General features: G+C 32.7%; 1 long non-coding RNA gene across 1 annotated transcript; it reads left to right on the forward strand.

Annotated features, from left to right (window-relative positions):
• Window positions 1-1768: 1768 nt before the first annotated feature.
• On the forward strand, window positions 1769-3850 carry LOC143073170 (uncharacterized). The gene is made up of 2 exons (XR_012977416.1): window positions 1769-3160; window positions 3697-3850. It is a non-coding gene; the product is annotated as an uncharacterized LOC143073170 (long non-coding RNA).
• Window positions 3851-11006: the final 7156 nt, after the last annotated feature.

Here is an 11006-nt window from a genome sequence, read left to right on the forward strand (position 1 = left end):
GAAGTGTGTAAAGTTTTAAGCAATAATCATAAATTGTTTTTGAGATATGGCACAACATGTAAAAAAAAACCCTCCCCCTTTTTTTACAAAATACTCAATAACTCAAAAATGAAATTTTGAATCATCACCAAAAAGTATACAGATCTTTAGATTAATATAACAAAGACATGTGTAAAGTTTTAAGACATAATCATAAATCGTTTATGAGATATGGTGCGACATGTAAAAAAAACCTCCCCCTTTTTTACAAAATACTTATAACTCAAAAATAAAATTTTAAATCATCACCAAAAAGTATACAGATATTAAGATTAATATAACTAAGAAGTGTTTAAAGTTTTAAGCCATAATCAAGAATCGTTTTTGAGATACGGTGCGACATGTGAAAAAAACACACCCCTGTTTTAGTTACAAAGTGTCGTAACTTAAAAAGTTTTAATCTTATTTTTACCAAAAAGTATACAGATCATTTGACCATCATAAGAAACATGTTAAGTTTCATGAAATTTGGATAAGTCGTTCTCAAGTTACGGTGCGACATGTTTACGCCGGACAGACAGACGGACGGACGGACACAGGACATTTGTATACCATAATACGTCCCGTCAAAATTTTGACGGGCGTATAAAAAAGAGGCCTTCAACAGCCCGTTCCGACGATGATTAGAGACAGTGATCAAGTTGAATCTGATTTAAACTTTTTAATTTATTTTTCCGTTCCGTTCCGTTCCGCAAAGTACCAATTGCTCTGAGGAATTGGTATTTAACGGAATCAACGGAAACAGACATCTATAATGTAATAAAAGCAGTATGATAAAAACAAGTCAGACCCTTCTTTTTTGAATGAGTGGTAAGTGTTTTAGATAGCATTTCGACTGGATCAATATTTAAATAAACAGCTGCGCCATGAGCGCATGATACGCCCGTCGTCTTGTGAAAAAACATTTTAATGTAAGTGCGGTTCTACCCACACATCAACCTATCTTAGAATGAAAATGACCTTTATTTTACACATGAGGAATGTCAGGGAATGAAACTGTACGTGTATTGATTGGCCGCTCAAGTCCTCTTGATTTATAACGGATTAAGAAACAAATTGAAAACATGTAAGATTATTTGCAAAAGTAATTGCATACATGTAATTCACTGTCCGTGTCACTGCTAGTCATGATAGCCCTACGATACAAACATTTCACTAGATTTTTTCGGGACAAACTAACATGTAAATCAAAGAATTTCAAAGAAAACGTTGTCGGATAAGTCCGAAAATTAATAAGTGCGCTTAGACTAAGAATGTTTTAAGGGTTTTATCAAACGAAGTTATGGGAAAGAAAAGAACGAAAATAGAATGCTTTTTGATACACTCTTAAAAGGACCCTTAATGCATTCTTTGTGTAATCGTAAACTATGACTTACGAAGACTTTAAGAGAAGTTTCTTGTTACCGCGGGCCCCTGTATCATGAAAACCTATCTTAAGTTTCATTTAAGAGAAAACGCTTTACAAGAAGATTACGATGGTGATAAGAGAGTATCTGCAATCCCCTCGTGGGTTATCTTAACAATTTAACGGCTATCTTAGTATACACTTACGATAACTAGTTAAGATAGCCCTATTATCGACTTCGAAGTAACCGTCTTTGATTTCTAAGAGAATATTAGTATTTGCGGCAAAATCGGTATTAAAACTAAAGTCGTCTACTGTATGTGTTTAAAAGAATGCTAAAAATATACTATGATTCGTTTTTTGTTGCAGACTGTACATCCACTGTCAAGTAAAGCCCTGTTTAATGCTCCTTTCTGGCATAGATAATAAACGAATATTCAAGTTAATAAATTCTATTCTTCAAAAACACATCTACATGGAATGGTAACAATAAATCAAGAGAACAAATCAACTAACATATCATACAAATACGGAATGCAATCCGCAATACGAAAAACCCCATAACTGGTTAAGGCGAGATAACTCTCTTAAAAGGATGTTATCTTTACCAAACGTCTTGACCATACCAAACTGACATATAACACCTGTTCATTGATAATTTGTATTATTCTATGTATTTTTTGTGATTTTGTCCCATGTACATTTTACTTCATAACTCTTTATTAACATACTGTTTGTAGATTTTTTTTACTGATATGTAATAATACGTATCAGTATTACCACCGTAGGTATAGTGTCCGGTTGAGATCGGGTTTTTTCGAGAGCGTCCAGTTTTTTTCGAGAGATTATGACTAAAAATGTAAACAAACAGACATGTTTTCCTGTAACACGTAAAATAAATGCTTAAACTAAATTTACAAGATCAAACAAGTTAAGTAAGTATTTGTGATGAAAGGATGTTGCCAACCATACATACTTTGCAGTTAAAAAAGTTTGATTTGGCCTAATAATGCTTTTATGCCAAAATATAGAAAAAAGCAATTTCTATACACATACCAATGCAAATTTCAAAGAGCATGCACACATGATGTCTTTATATCCTTACATTTACATATGCTATAACAAAAGTTTTAGTTATTGTAATTAAAAGGCAATTTTAAGGGTATATTCATTTCCATCTGTTCAAGTTTTTTCGAGAGCAGTTCGGGTTTTTTCGAGAACAGTTCAGGTTTTTTCGAGAGATAAACCAATTTCTTACGGTTTAAAATGTGCTATTTAAGTACATTTGAGTTTAAAAACGAATGAAAAGTCATCGGTTCTTTCAAAGTTTATAACTAATGCATTACAGCAGTTTGATAATGTTGCATAAGCACATACATTTCATAAAAAAAACATAATTTATTTCTATATATTGTTGTATTGCATTATGAATTGCATGGACACCGGTATGCTTTATACCTATATTATTTGGATTAATCAAATCTACCTATGTCTATAGAAAAAAATGTTCACATCATGCATGATCACTGTATTCAAAGGACACTGGTTAACGTATGGTTAGATCAATCAAACATATTGCCATCCATGTTATTGAAATGACGGGACTAAGCTAGTGTACTGACTCGTCCGTAATTATTTCATGATGTTTCCGAAAGTTGACTTACATTTACTATCTTCTTTGTTACTTTCCCCTCTTTTGTAATTTCCCCTTATTTACATGCTCACGTTGATGATTCAGCATCATTTATTGATATATCTGCCAGATTCCGGCACAGTGTACGTTTATAGCATATTGACAATTTGAAGAACTGTTTATTGTAAACATATATAACATGTATTGTGTTTTGATGACGTATAAAACGTTGGATAAATGACAATGATGACAAATATGCCACTTCACCAGATTATTTGTTTTATTGTTTCACAACCGTTTGTTATTACTTGTAAACACACAGATACAACATTTACACTATAAAAATGTTCTATAAACATTCAAATACCCTTTTTGGTAATTTTTGTATGATTCATAGCACCCCCCTCATTTCGTTATTTTTAAAGTATGGAAAGCAATTCGTGTCATAATTTGCATACATAATGTTTGATACTTGTCGAGTTTTCAACACATTAAAAGCTGAACACACCAGTTTTGACTCACTGTTATGTTACAAACTTGATATATTGTTAATACTTGTATTTTTTATGTGAATGTATGGAACACAATTAGTGTCATAAGCCAACTTTGTATTTTTGTATGTTTTGGCAAATCTTTTTGATTGATAGGTTTTATATTGAGTTTTTATTTGTTCTTTCAGCTTTTTACCGTTTGATGTTCACGTTCAGTTTGGAGTTATACTTACCTGTCATCATTTGTAATCATTCATTGAACACCAGCATACCTTTGTTATTCATGCTACATTGTGTTAATAGAGTGGATAATATGACAATAAATAAAACGGTTATCTTTAATGAAGTCCATTATTTAATGCCCGCAAAGAATAGATGGGAGTCATTACAGCTAGCATGCTGATGTCCAGATAAACATATTGCATAGATCCAAATATACGTATATCGATATGGAATTTATGTGATTTAAAAAATCTACATTTTAGAGTGCCATGGATTTTAAGCTGAAACTATTCGTAATTTGAACAATCGTTTTGTGGGCACGGTCAAATTTGATTGATATTTAAGTACGCATTGCTTTTGCGCCAATTCTTAAAAGTTGTAGTTTTTCATTTGCGCCAAAAAATAAATATTGCTTCTGCGCCATTGTGCAGGTAAACTAATTAAAAAGTGAAAATATAGAAAATTTAAACAATATCTACGGACACACCAGCTGTCATCAGGAGATAGGAGAAAAAAAACAGATTCAGTGGCGGATCCAGGGGGGGGGGGGGGTTCCGGGGGTGCGCACCCCCCCTTTATTTTTGCCGATCAATGCATTTGTATCGGGACATATGTTTTGCACCCCCCCCCCTTTGCCCTGGGTTACCTGGGTTAGCACCCCCTCTTTCGAAAATTCCTGCATCCGCCCCTGCAGATTACATACGGAATGCACCTCTAGAACCGAAATTTCCCGCTGATATTATAGTAAGACCTTTGCCTATAGGTTTTGTAACAGAACAGACTTTTAGTTTTTATAAATACTTTGATTAACAGCAGTTATTATTGTGGTTTTATGACTTTTAAGGAGTTACCATTTTTTATAGTGCTTTGATAAATCCGAAAATGTTTTAACAATTTGCAAACATTTTTTTATTATAGTGTAAACCAGTGTTTAGTGCTCATATTTTTATGAAGATATATTTTAAACATATGTTTTAATATTTATGAGACCTTGTTTCTAATAAAAAATGGAGAATGGAAATGGGGATCACTGTTTCTTATCATCTTCGGAAGGCCCCTTTTTTAATTTATAATTACCAATGGAAGTAGAAAGACCTTTTGTCTAACCTGTCTTTGTGTTATTTTTTATACGTCCGTCAATTTTGACGGGACGTATTATGGTATACAAATGTCCAGTGTCCGTCCGTCCGTCCGTCTGTCCGTCTGTCTGGTGTAAACATGTCGCACCGTAACTTGAGAACGACTTATCCAAATTTTTTGAAACTTAACATAGTTGTTTCTTATGATGGTCAAATGATCTGTATACTTTTTTGTGAAAATAAGATTACAACTTTTTGAGTTATGGCACTTTGTAACTAAAACAGGGGTGTGTTTTTTTTCACATGTCGCACCGTATCTCAAAAACGATTCTTGATTATGGCTTAAAACTTCAAAGGCTTCTTAGTTATATTAATCTTAATATATCTGTATACTTTTTGGTGATGATTCAAAATGTCATTTTTGAGTTATTGAGTATTTTGTAAAAAAAAAAAGGGGGGTTTACATGTCGCACCATATCTCAAAAACGATTTATGATTATTGCTTAAAACTTTACACACTTCTTTGTTATATTAATCTAAAGATCTGTATACTTTTTGGTGATGATTCATTTTTATATTTTCGAGTTATTGAGATTTTGTAAAAAAAGAGGTTTTTTTTCACATGTTGCGCTGTATCTCTATTGCTTAAAACTTAACAGGCTAATGTTGCGTCGGGTTTCCAAATACATCTTGTACAATCTTCCTATTGAGCGGGAATACGGAATGAGTCAGGATATACTAAGCATGACATCCTGTACAACCCTGTGTTATTCAAAAAAGATTTATGTTTTTTCACAAGACGACGGGCGTATCATGCGCTCATGGCGCAGCTGTTTATTTAAATATTGATCCAGTCGAAATGCTATCTAAAACACTTACCACTCATTCAAAAAAGAAGGGTCTGACTTGTTTTTATCATACTGCTTTTATTACATTATAGATGTCTGTTTCCGTTGATTCCGTTAAATACCAATTCCTCAGAGCAATTGGTACTTTGCGGAACGGAACGGAACGGAAAAATAAATTTAAAAGTTTAAATCAGATTCAACTTGATCACTGTCTCTAATCATCGTCGGAACGGGCTGTTGAAGGCCTCTTTTTTAAAATATAATTACCGATGGAAGGAGAAAGACTTTTTGTGTAACCTGCCTCTGTGTTAAATTTTTTATTATTGATCAAGTCGAAAATGCTATCTAAAACACATACCACTCATGCAAAAAGAGTGTCAGACAATTTTTGTTATCATACTGCTTTTATTACATTAAAGATGTCTGTTTCCGTTTTTTCCGTTAAATACCAATTCCTCAGAGCAATTGGTACTTTGCGGAACGGAACGGAACGGAAAAATAAATTAAAAAGTTTAAATCAGATTCAACTTGATCACTGTCTCTAATCATCGTCGGAACGGGCTGTTGAAGGCCTCTTTTTTAAAATATAATTACCGATGGAAGGAGAAAGACTTTTTGTGTAACCTGCCTCTGTGTTAAATTTTTTATTATTGATCAAGTCGAAAATGCTATCTAAAACACATACCACTCATGCAAAAAGAGTGTCAGACAATTTTTGTTATCATACTGCTTTTATTACATTAAAGATGTCTGTTTCCGTTTTTTCCGTTAAATACCAATTCCTCAGAGCAATTGGTACTTTGCGGAACGGAACGGAACGGAAAAATAAATTAAAAAGTTTAAATCAGATTCAACTTGATCACTGTCTCTAATCATCGTCGGAACGGGCTGTTGAAGGCCTCTTTTTTAAAATATAATTACCGATGGAAGGAGAAAGACTTTTTGTGTAACCTGCCTTTGTGTTAAATTTTGTATTATTGATCAAGTTGAAAATGCTATCTAAAACACATACCACTCATGCAAAAAGAGGTGTCAGACAATTTTTTTTTATCATACTGCTTTAATTACATTAAAGATGTCTGTTTCCGTTTTTTCCGTTAAATACCAATTCCTCAGAGCAATTGGTACTTTGCGGAACGGAACGGAACGGAAAAATAAATTAAAAAGTTTAAATCAGATTCAACTTGATCACTGTCTCTAATCATCGTCGGAACGGGCTGTTGAAGGCCTCTTTTTTATACGCCCGTCAAAATTTTGACGGGACGTATTATGGTATACAAATGTCCTGTGTCCGTCCGTCCGTCTGTCTGTCCGGCGTAAACATGTCGCACCGTAACTTGAGAACGACTTATCCAAATTTCATGAAACTTAACATGTTTCTTATGATGGTCAAATGATCTGTATACTTTTTGGTAAAAATAAGATTAAAACTTTTTAAGTTACGACACTTTGTAACTAAAACAGGGGTGTGTTTTTTTCACATGTCGCACCGTATCTCAAAAACGATTCTTGATTATGGCTTAAAACTTTAAACACTTCTTAGTTATATTAATCTTAATATCTGTATACTTTTTGGTGATGATTTAAAATTTTATTTTTGAGTTATTAAGTATTTTGTAAAAAAGGGGGAGGTTTTTTTTACATGTCGCACCATATCTCATAAACGATTTATGATTATGTCTTAAAACTTTACACATGTCTTTGTTATATTAATCTAAAGATCTGTATACTTTTTGGTGATGATTCAAAATTTCATTTTTGAGTTATTGAGTATTTTGTAAAAAAAGGGGGAGGGTTTTTTTTTACATGTTGTGCCATATCTCAAAAACAATTTATGATTATTGCTTAAAACTTTACACACTTCTTTGTTATATTAATCTAAAGATCTGCATACTTTTTGTTGATGATTCAAAACTTTATTTTGGAGTTATTGAGTATTTTGTTAAACAGGGGAGGGTTTTTTTACGTGTCGCGCTGTATCTCAAAAATAATTTATTATTATTGCTTAAAACTTTACACACTTCTTTGTTATATTAATCTAAAGATCTGTATACTTTTTGGTTTTGATTCAAAATTTTATTGTAGTGATATTTAGTTTTTTGTAAAAAAAAATACAGGGTTGGGGGTTTCACATGTCCCGCCGTGTCTCAAAAACAATATATGGTTATTGCTTAAAACTTTCTCAGAAACTATTTATGATTATTGCATTAAACTTCCACACAAGACGTCGGGCGTATCATGCGCTCATGGCGCAGCTGTTTATTAAAATATAATTACCGATGGAAGGAGAAAGACTTTTTGTGTAACCTGCCTTTGTGTTAAATTTTGTATTATTGATCAAGTCGAAAATGCTATCTAAAACACATACCACTCATGCAAAAAGAGGTGTCAGACAATTTTTGTTATCATACTGCTTTAATTACATTAAAGATGTCTGTTTCCGTTTTTTCCGTTAAATACCAATTCCTCAGAGCAATTGGTACTTTGCGGAACGGAACGGAACGGAAAAATAAATTAAAAAGTTTAAATCAGATTCAATTTGATCACTGTCTCTAATCATCGTCGGAACAGGCTGTTGAAGTCCTCTTTTTTAAAATATAATTACCGATGGAAGGAGAAAGACTTTTTGTGTAACCTGCCTCTGTGTTAAATTTTTTATTATTGATCAAGTCGAAAATGCTATCTAAAACACATACCACTCATGCAAAAAGAGTGTCAGACAATTTTTGTTATCATACTGCTTTTATTACATTAAAGATGTCTGTTTCCGTTTTTTCCGTTAAATACCAATTCCTCAGAGCAATTGGTACTTTGCGGAACGGAACGGAACGGAAAAATAAATTAAAAGATTTAATAAAGATTCAACTTGATCACTGTCTCTAATCATCGTCGGAACGGGCTGTTGAAGGCCTCTTTTTTAAAATATAATTACCGATGGAAGGAGAAAGACTTTTTGTGTAACCTGCCTCTGTGTTAAATTTTTTATTATTGATCAAGTCGAAAATGCTATCTAAAACACATACCACTCATGCAAAAAGAGTGTCAGACAATTTTTGTTATCATACTGCTTTTATTACATTAAAGATGTCTGTTTCCGTTTTTTCCGTTAAATACCAATTCCTCAGAGCAATTGGTACTTTGCGGAACGGAACGGAACGGAAAAATAAATTAAAAGATTTAATAAAGATTCAACTTGATCACTGTCTCTAATCATCGTCGGAACGGGCTGTTGAAGGCCTCTTTTTTTAAAATATAATTACCGATGGAAGGCGAAAGACTTTTTGTGTAACCTGCCTTTGTGTTAAATTTTGTATTATTGATCAAGTCGAAAATGCTATCTAAAACACATACCACTCATGCAAAAAGAGGTGTCAGACAATTTTTGTTATCATACAGCTTTAATTACATTAAAGATGTCTGTTTCCGTTTTTTCCGTTAAATACCAATTCCTCAGAGCAATTGGTACTTTGCGGAACGGAACGGAACGGAAAAATAAATTAATAAGTTTAAATCAGATTCAACTTGATCACTGTCTCTAATCAAGGACGACGTGAGGTCAGTCTAGATATCATAATGCATGACTTGCAAATGCGTTAATTTCATGATAATTTATCAGGACAATCCGACATATTCATCTACAGAGTATTTCCCGATCTTATACATTATTACACATTTCACCTGTGAAGATGAGATTTAGTATACATTTGTGTTATTTGTATATGGAAAACCGTAAAACACAGAAATTTTAAAGTTTGTTTTGTTTTAAAGATTTTTCGAAATTTTGATAAATGCCCCCTTTGGATACCTTAAATGAAATTCTTTTCCGTTCCGTTCCGTTCCGTTCCGTAAAGTACCAATAGCCGTTTTAATGTTAGTATATTTGTTTGTGCCTTGTTCCAATCTTTTTAGTTAAGCCAATTGCAACTGATTTTTACAGATTGTTCTTATGTTGTACTGTTACATCACTGTACCATGTTAGGCAGAGGGCTGGGGACTCAAAAACATGTTTACCCCCCCCCCCCCCCCCCCTGGATTCAGCTCTAAATTTGGATTGTGATTAAATAGTTGACACAGCATAGGTTTCTGACACAGAATGAATGTGGTCTAATGAACTTAAAATACTTTTTTTTTCCTTTGAGCAATTCACTATGCTGTTGAATATTAATCCTCTCAAAAAAATGTTTGAAGAAATTTTCTTTTTATTTATGAAATCTGAAATGAGAAAAATTTAACCCCTCCCCCTTTTTTTTCACATCCCCCTTTCCCTTTTTCCAAAACTGATCTCAATTCAAATTTCTAATGGAGTTTGCAACAATAACTACTCATTTAAATACATCATAAAATATTAAAATGTAACAAAAGGTGCTTGTTATCACCGAATGGTAAAGATTGTTTTAATTTATCAGTTGGTAGTAAAAGTGAATATACATTGTATATTGTATAAAACAATGATTTAAGTTGATTCAACTACTATTCTGGACAAAGAAAGATAACTCCAATCAATTGAAAATTTCTTGCTATTGCACAATATTGTGCAATTAGATATTTCTTGCTATTGTGCAATACTGTGCAATTGAAAATATTTGCTATTGCACAATACTGTGCAATTGAAGATTTCTTGCTATTGCACAATACTGTGCAATTGAAAATTTCTTGCTATTGCACAATACTGTGCAATTGAAGATTTCTTGCTATTGCTGAATACTGTGCAATTGAAAATTTCTTGCTTTTGCACAACACTTAATATAATAATTTTGGATCCTGATTTGAACCAACTTGAAAACTAGGCCCATAATCAAAAATCTAAGTACATGTTTAGATTCAGCATATCAAAAAAGCTCAAGAATTCAATTTTTGTTAAAATCAAACTTAGTTAAATTTTGGACCTTTTGGACTTTAATGTAGACCAATTTGAAAACAGGACTAAAAATTAAGAATCTACATACACAGTAAGATTTGGCATATCAAAGAACCCCAATTATTCAATTTTTGATGAAATCAAACAAAGTTTAATTTGGACCCGATTTGGACCAACTTGAAAACTGGGCCAATAATCAAAAATCTAAGTACATTTTTAGATTCAGCATATCAAAGTACCCCAAGAATTCAATTTTTGTCAAAATCCAACTAAGTTTAATTTTGGACCCTTTGGACCTTAATGTAGACCAATTTGAAAACGGGACCAAAAATTAAGAATCTACATACACAGTTAGATTCGGCATATCAAAGAACCCCAATTATTCAATTTTTGATGAAATCAAACTAAGTTCAATTTTGGACCCTTTGGGCCCCTTATTTCTAAACTGTTGGGACCAAAACTCCCAAAATCAAACCCAACCTTCCTTTAGT

The sequence above is a fragment of the Mytilus galloprovincialis genome, chromosome 4 (assembly GCF_965363235.1).
Source record: "Mytilus galloprovincialis chromosome 4, xbMytGall1.hap1.1, whole genome shotgun sequence".
NCBI lineage: Eukaryota > Metazoa > Mollusca > Bivalvia > Mytilida > Mytilidae > Mytilus > Mytilus galloprovincialis.